This window comes from Gossypium arboreum, chromosome 11 (assembly GCF_025698485.1).
Source record: "Gossypium arboreum isolate Shixiya-1 chromosome 11, ASM2569848v2, whole genome shotgun sequence".
Taxonomy (NCBI): Eukaryota; Viridiplantae; Streptophyta; class Magnoliopsida; order Malvales; family Malvaceae; genus Gossypium; species Gossypium arboreum.
This window is the reverse complement of record NC_069080.1, coordinates 121,023,126-121,031,573: the sequence shown is the minus strand read 5'-3', so window position 1 is coordinate 121,031,573 and position 8,448 is coordinate 121,023,126.

The following is an 8,448-nucleotide window of genomic DNA, read 5'->3' as shown; positions in this document are numbered from 1 at the left end:
CAAAGGTTCCTTCCATGAGGATTAAACAAAAAGGCATACATTTACATATGTATATATATATATATATAAATCACAGAAAACCCTGGATGGTTGGAAATTTTGCTTGAGGTTTTTAATTAGAAATATATATTATATTCATGATATTTTCATAGTTTCCTCTCTTAGATCATAGGCTAGCTAATTTGGTAAGATTCCTTTCATTACTTCTGTAATTCACTCAAGCTAGAATTTAGAGAAGTGGCTTAAGTTTAGAGAGAGGGTTATATAAAAGTGTTATACCCCAATACCACAGGACACGTTGCAAGTCTATGGACGGTCTGTCGCTAATCCCTCACCAGTGTGCCCGTGGACAGTCCGCGACTGATCCCTCGCACAGCAGCCCTCACTAGACCACCAGGATTTAACCTCCTCTTGTGGACTCAAGGATAAAGATGTCAAACTATTATGGTATATTGTATGACTCAGAATTTTTGAAGAGGTTAATGTCAGTTAAAAACTGTTTCTAGGTTAATAGAGGTGGTTAATATATTAGTATGTTAATGGTGGTTATTGTCTGTTAACAATAGTTACCAAGACTCATAGCCTGGGTATTACAATATACTCTGATAAAGAGCATGACCATGTAGCGCATACTATGACAACAATTGACCTGCAATAGCAATATTTGTTGGGTACCTGACCTCTGACTACTAACACTTGATCAGTCCGCACAATCATATGAGCTACCGTATGGTTCGCCACACATCATTACGAGATAGATGATGACCCACTACGTAAGCAAGGGTACACGAGGGAACAAGTGATTCTTGTTGAAACCATTCCTCGATTTAAAAATTTTTAAATTTTAAAAAAAAGGGGTAATCGACTTTTGAAAAAATAAATGCATGGAGTCGCCACCGATCTTTTGTTTTGGTGTGATCGGATCACTTAAAAATTTGGTTATTTTAATAAAACATTTATGATTTACTAAAACAACAATTTTGGTCTACAAAAATTTTAGAAAACGGGCTCGGGAGTCTGTTACGCATGAGGAAGGATTAGTAGCCTCACTACGCCCAAAATTGGTACCAAATCGATTAAATATTGTCCTTATGTCTAAAATTAATTTTTTTTTTGAAATGTGGCTTTTTTAATAAAAGTTGAATAACCCGAGTTAATTGTCAAAAATCTTCTTGTTTCAATGTCCGAAAATTTATAATTCGAAAATCACGAAAGGATGCTCAACTATTTAGTCCAACGAAAAATCGAAACCCAGCACAGTAGGGCACGATTCTTCGAATTCCCAAACATTGATCATTGCCTCACTTTGGAAAATACGAGTGAAATCCCGGAGAGATATTTGATTATTTCGGTCAGACGGGAGATTGCAACCCAGCACGATAGGGCACTATTCCCCGAACTGCCCAAACATCAAACACTTCTTTCGTTTTAAAGGGTTTTTAGAAAACGTGGATGAAACTTCAAAGGGATCTTCGATTGCTTAGAATAAATGAAAAAGCGCAACCCAACACGATAGGGCATGATTCTCAAATATCTAATCATCGAACATCCTTTGTTTTGAAAGGTTTTTAATAAGCATGGGTGAAAACCTAAAGGAATATTCGATTATTTTTGAGCAAACGAGAAATCACAACCCAGCACGATAAGGTATGATTCTCAAATCATCAAACACCGAGTATTGCCTTTATTTGCGAAAAGTCTTATTTCGAGGTAACAACATGTCATACCCGGTAAGTTAGGGCACCACACCTCGTATCTCCAAAAATAAACATTTTTTTAAACTCACATTGTGATTAAAAGGAATATTCCATTATGTAGGTTAAATAAGAAAAATCGAAACCCAGTAAGTTAGGGTACGATTATCTCGAATTACCTAATACGGAATATTACTTTTATGAAAGAATTGTTTTAATATATTGAGTAAGAAAAATAACGTGATTTATAGTAAAACATAAAAGCAAATTATAATATTAATATGAATAATAACATAATAGGTGCGACGTTGTCAAAAACGATAATATGAGTAATTATAAAAGATGAAGTAATAGCAAGACTAGTAATATGTAAATATAAACAAATGCATGAGGAAAATGAAATGATCAAGACATAAGCAAATTAACGAATAAATGAAAATGAATAAAACATGGAACAACAAAAATGGCAATGACAATGAAAATGATAATGATAATAATAATAATAATAATAATATAACGAGAAAATAATGATAATAATATATGAATAAAGAAAAAAATACATACGTATACCAAAAACATATTCATAATAATAGTATTGAATATTAAAAGTATATATATATTAGAGACAAAAATATATGCATAATGTAGTATTGAAAGTATTTACATGGGATAATATATAAAAAACATATGAATAATGTGATATTAAAATATATACATAAAAATATAATAAATATATATATAATATAATATATACATAATATAGTATTAAAAAATATATAATACATACACATTAGAAATAATAATAATAATGTTACAAAACAATTATTAATAATACTTCATAAATATATACATACATACATATATATATATATATGTTAAAAATAAGTACATATTAATATTAAGATGATGATAATATTAAAATAACCATTGATAACTTTACATATAAATATATATACATATAAGTATGATAATAGTAATTATAATACTAATACTAATAATAAATACAATAATAGTAGTAAAATAAACATAATAATAATCATGAAAATAATATAAATAATGTGTACATGAAAAATAATAATGATATGATAAAAAACGATACGATATAATAATAACGTAAAGAAAATAAAATAATAATATTTATAATAAAAGAAAATAAAAGAGTGTATTTAAAAGCATATATATAATATTATTGGAACTAATATTAAAAATTAAAGTAGCGAAGATAATATAAAAATCAACTTAAATTAAAAAGAGACTAAATTGAATTAAAAATGAAGTTTTAGGGCAAATTTAAAAAAAAAAAAAAAGAAAAGGGCCTATTTAAATGCGCGTGAAACAACAGAGGGCCTAAAGTGTAATAACCCCCTTTATAAAATGCACAGCATCAGCTAGGATTAAATTGAAAATTATGACAAATTTTGGTGCCAAATTAAAAATAAAAAATAATTTAATTGCAAAGTAATAAAAAGCGTAGGGGCTAAACGCGCAAATAGCCCCTCCAATGAAAACACGCGGATCCTGAAGTTGGAGCGGGTCCGGTCGCGGGTCGGCCATGGGTTAAGTGCCAAAACGACGTCGTTTTGGCATTAGTGGCTTAAACCCAAAACAACGTCATTTTGATGGGGCTATATAAGTCAAAATTCCTAAAAAAAAACTCATTTTTCCCATTTCATAAAAAAAACTAACCCCTTTCTCTCAAACTCTCTCAAGGCCTTCTCCCTCCGACCAAACTCCGGCTCCGTCCGCCGCCATCTGCTGCCGCCGGCCACCGTGCACGGTGGTCAAAAATTTCAAAAAGGTTTTTTTTTTATATATTTCTTATATATATACCTTGATATATTTTAATACATGAATGAGAAGAGATGGATTCGAATAAGAAAATAAAAAAAAAAAAAAGAAAAGAAAAAACCTTAAGCCGGTTTGCACTTCTTTTTTTTTTATGGCTTTGTTATTATCTTTTTTTTGTATTGCTTGCTGTTTTTTTAAAGAAAAATCTTCAGAGAGATTACACTTTTTTTTCTTCAATCTCTTCTTTTTTTTTATTTCCCCAAAAAATCTCTCTCCCCTTTTACAATATTCTTGTTTTTGTACCCAAAAATCGAGATTTCAGGCTTTATAGCCGAAATACCATGGATTTGCTATTATCTATTTCCTTGTTCTCTTGCTTCTTTTCTGCCCTTTTTTATTTTTTCTTCTTTGTTTCTTTGTGTTTTGCCTGCTACTGTTTGCGTTTTGTTTTGGTTCTCTGTTGTTGTTTTGCAAGTGATGGGACGATGGGATGGGGTGGCCAAGGCTAAGGGGCATGCGGCGGCTGAAAGTCTTGGTACCTAGGGTTGGTTGCTGAAAAATTTTAGAATAGTGGGCTAGTTGGGATTTTAGGGTTTTAATTTTTTTTTTGGGGCTGTAATTGGGTTGGTAGCTTTGTTTGTAAATAGACTTTTAATTTGGGCTATTTTATTTGTGTTTATTTGCCCAGGCCAAAATTGGCTACTACAGCTGCCCCTCTTTGCTCGTTGTCGTGTAACGAGAACGGAGCAAAGACTTTAAAGGAGCCAATTTTGCCCAGTCCCATTGAGTCTTGGCTTTTTGGTACTTTTGTTCTTCTAAAAGCCTTGTTCCATCTCACTGCGTCTTCAGGGGTATAGATTTGTAACTTTCATCTGCTCAATATAAAGAATTCGATCGACCCTACTGCAACTTCAGAGGTATAGGACTCGTAATTCGTAGCTTTGATCTGTTCCACTACAACTCTAGGGAAATAAGATCCATTATCTTCAGCCTGTTCCACTACAATTTTAGGGAGATGAGACTTGTGGTTTTAACCTGCTCCACTGCTCAAAGATAACGACTAAGCAGGAAGACGTGATAGTGCATCAATGATAGAACCCGGATGAACTATGAGCAACGATACCTTAAACATTTAAAAAGAAACCACTCTCATGACATTTATTCATTCGTAATCACTCATTTAGTTAGGAGCATTTGGCTCATTTTGATCATGGCATCCTAATTATTTGACATAAACATAGATACAGGAAACCCACTCTACAAATCATATCTTCAGAAGACGATGTAGCGACATTGATCAATTCTACAGATCTTGTTTCCCTGATATTGCAGTGGAGCAGATCAAAAACCACGAATCTAGGCTTCTTGATGTTGTAGTGAAGTAGATTTAAGCCACCATCCTAGCTCCCTAAAGTTGTAGTGGAGTAGGCTGAAGATTGTAGATCTTGTTTCCCTGAGATTGCAATGGAGCAGATCAAATATAGCAAATCTTATTTCCCTGAAGTTGCAGTGGAACAGATTAAAGCTAAATTACAGATCTTATCTCTCTGAAGTTGCAGTAGAGCAGATCAAAACAGATCTTGTCTCCCTGAAGTTGCAGTGGAACAGATCGAAGACGGTAAATCTTGCCTTCCTGAAGTTGCAGTGAAGCAGATTCAAGCCACCAAGCCTTAACCCCCTAAGCAATAGGTTGCAAGGGAGCAGATCAAAACAAACCTTATCTCCCTGAAGTTTTAATTTGGGCTATTTTATTTGTGTTTATTTGCCCAGGCCAAAATTGGCTACTACAGCTGCCCCTTTTTGCTCGTTGTCGTGTAATGAGAACAGAGCAAAGACTTTAAAGGAGCCAATTTTGCCCAGTCCCACTGAGTCTTGGCTTCTTGGTACTTCTGTTCTTCAAAAGCCTTGTTCCATCTCACTGCATCTTCAGGGGTATAGATTTGTAACTTTCATCTGCTCAATATAAAGAATTCGATCCGACCCTACTGTAACTTCAGAGGTATAGGACTCGTAATTTGTAGCTTTGATCTGTTCCACTGCAACTCTAGGGAAATAAGATCCATTATCTTCAGCCTGCTCCACTACAATTTTAGGGAGATGAGACTTGTGGTTTTAACCTGCTCCACTGCTCAAAGATAACAACTAAGTAGGAAGACGCGATAGTGCATTAATGATAGAACCCGAATGAACTATGAGCAACGATACCATAAACATTTAAAAAGAAACCACTCTCATGACATTTATACATTTGTAATCACTCATTTAGTTAGGAGCATTTGGCTCATTTTAATCATGGCATCCTAATTATTTGACATAAACATAGATACAGGAAACCCACTCTACAAATCATATCTTCAGAAGACGATGTAGCGACATTGATCAATTCTACAGATCTTGTTTCCCTGAGATTGCAGTGGAGCAGATCAAAAACCACGAATCTAGGCTTCCTGATATTGCAGTGAAGCAGATTTAAGCCACCATTCTAGCTCCCTAAAGTTTTAATGGAGTAGGCTGAAGATTGTAGATCTTGTTTTCCTGAGATTGCAGTGGAGCAGATCAAATATAGCAAATCTTATTTCCCTGAAGTTGCAGTGGAACAGATTAAAGCTAAATTACAGATCTTATCTCTCTGAAGTTGTAGTAGAGCAGATCAAAACAGATCTTGTCTCCCTGAAGTTGCAGTGGAACAGATCGAAGACGGTAAATCTTGCCTTCCTGAAGTTGCAGTGAAGCAGATTGAAGCCACCAAGCCTTAACCCCCTAAGCAATAAGTTGCAAGGGAGTAGATCAAAACAAACCTTATCTCCCTGAAGTTTTAATTTGGGCTACTTTATTTGTGTTTATTTGCCCAGGCCAAAATTGGCTACTACAGCTGCCCCTTTTTGCTCGTTGTCGTGTAACGAGAACGAGCAAAGACTTTAAAAGAGCCAATTTTGCCCATCCCCACCGAGTCTTGGCTTCTTGGTACTTCGTTCTTCTAAAAGCCTTGTTCCATCTCACTGCATCTTCAGGGGTATAGATTTGTAACTTTCATCTGCTCAATATAAAGAATTCGATCCGACCTTACTACAACTTCAGAGGTATAGGACTCGTAATTCGTAGCTTTGATCTGTTCCACTGCAACTCCAGGGAAATAAGATCCATTATCTTCAGCCTGCTCCACTACAATTTTAGGGAGATGAGACTTGTGGTTTTAACCTACTCCACTACAACTTCAGAGGTATGTGACTATCATTGAGCTGCCCATTTTCGGGTTTTCAACTCAAAGGCCCTTTTGGTTCCAAAGTGCCCTTTGCGGGTTTGCACCTTGGCCTCTTTTTTTTTTTTTTGCGAATTCAGAGCGCCCTTTGCGGGTTTTCACTCTGGCCGCCCTTTCTTCAGGTGAAATACTTCTTGACTGGATCTGAGTTTACAGGATTGGGCAAGTTTCTACCATCCATCTCGGCTAGAATCAATGCTCCTCCGGAGAAAGCTTTCTTCACCACGTAAGGCCCTTCCCAATTAGGCATCCATTTCCCTCGAAAGTCCTTCTGTATGGGAAGGATCTTTTTCAAAACCACGTCTCCCTCATGGAATTCTCTAGGGTGAACCTTTTTGTCATAAGCCCGCATCATTCGCTTTTGGTACATCTGACCATGACGGATGGCTCTTAACCTCTTTTCCTCAATTAGATTCAATTGATCATATCGAGACTGGATCCATTCAGCTTCTTCTAACTTTAACTCCGACAATACTCGAAGAGACGGGATCTCAACTTCGATTGGCAACACCGCTTCTATTCCGTAGACCAAAGAGAAAGGGGTTGCCCCAGTGGAGGTTCTGACTGACGTTCGATAAGCAAAGAGGGCAAATGGTAACTTCTCATGCCAGTCTCTGTAGGTTTCGGTCATCTTCCCCATAATTTTCTTAATGTTTTTATTGGCCGCTTCTACTGCCCCATTCATCTTTGGGCGATATGGTGACGAGTTGTGATGTCTGATCTTAAATTGACTGCAGACTTCCGCTATCGTACTATTGTTCAAGTTTAATGCATTGTCAGATATAATCCTCTCCGGCATTCCATATCGACATATAATCTCCTTTTTCAGAAACTTGCTCACTGCCGACTTGGTCACACTAGCATACAAAGCGGCTTCTACCCATTTGGTGAAGTAGTCGAAACTACGAAGATGAACCGATGCCCATTGGAAGCTTTCGGCGATATTGGTCCAATCACATCCATGCCCCATATAGAGAATGGCCATGGAGAAACCATGACATACAGCGGTGAAGGAGGCACATGAATTTTGTCTCCGTAGATTTGACACTTATGACATCTCTTAGCGTAATTGACACAGTCTCCTTCCATGGTGGACCAATAGTACCCAAATCTCATAATTTGCCTGGCCATTGTAAAGCCATTAGCATGTGTCCCACAGACGCCTTCATGTACTTCTTCCAAGATTTTCTTAGCCTCTACAGCATCTACACATCTTAGTAGCACTTGATCCTTTCTTTTTTTGTATAGGATATCTCCATCTAAGACATAGTCGATGGCCAATCTTCTTAGTGTTCTTTTGTCATTCTCGCTTGCCTGGTCTGGGTATTCACGATTCTTCACGTATTGCAATATATCGTGATACCAAGGGTGATTATCTCTCTCTTCATCTTCTTCAATATTATAACAGTGGGCCAGAGTTTCATAAATGCTCATCCAGATGGGTTGACATCTTCTTGTTTGTTCACCTTGATCATGGAGGCTAAGGTAGCCAAAGCATCAGCCATCTGATTTTCGTCTCGTGAAAGGTAGTGGAAGGTAATGTCATCAAACTCTTTAACCAATTCTAGGACCAGCTTCCAATAATCGATTAACTTGGGGTCTCTGGTCTCCTATTCTCTCTTGAGTTGATAAATCACTAGCGCAGAATCTCCATACACCTCTAGCATTTTAATCTTGCGTTCTATGGCTGTACGGACTCCCATGATG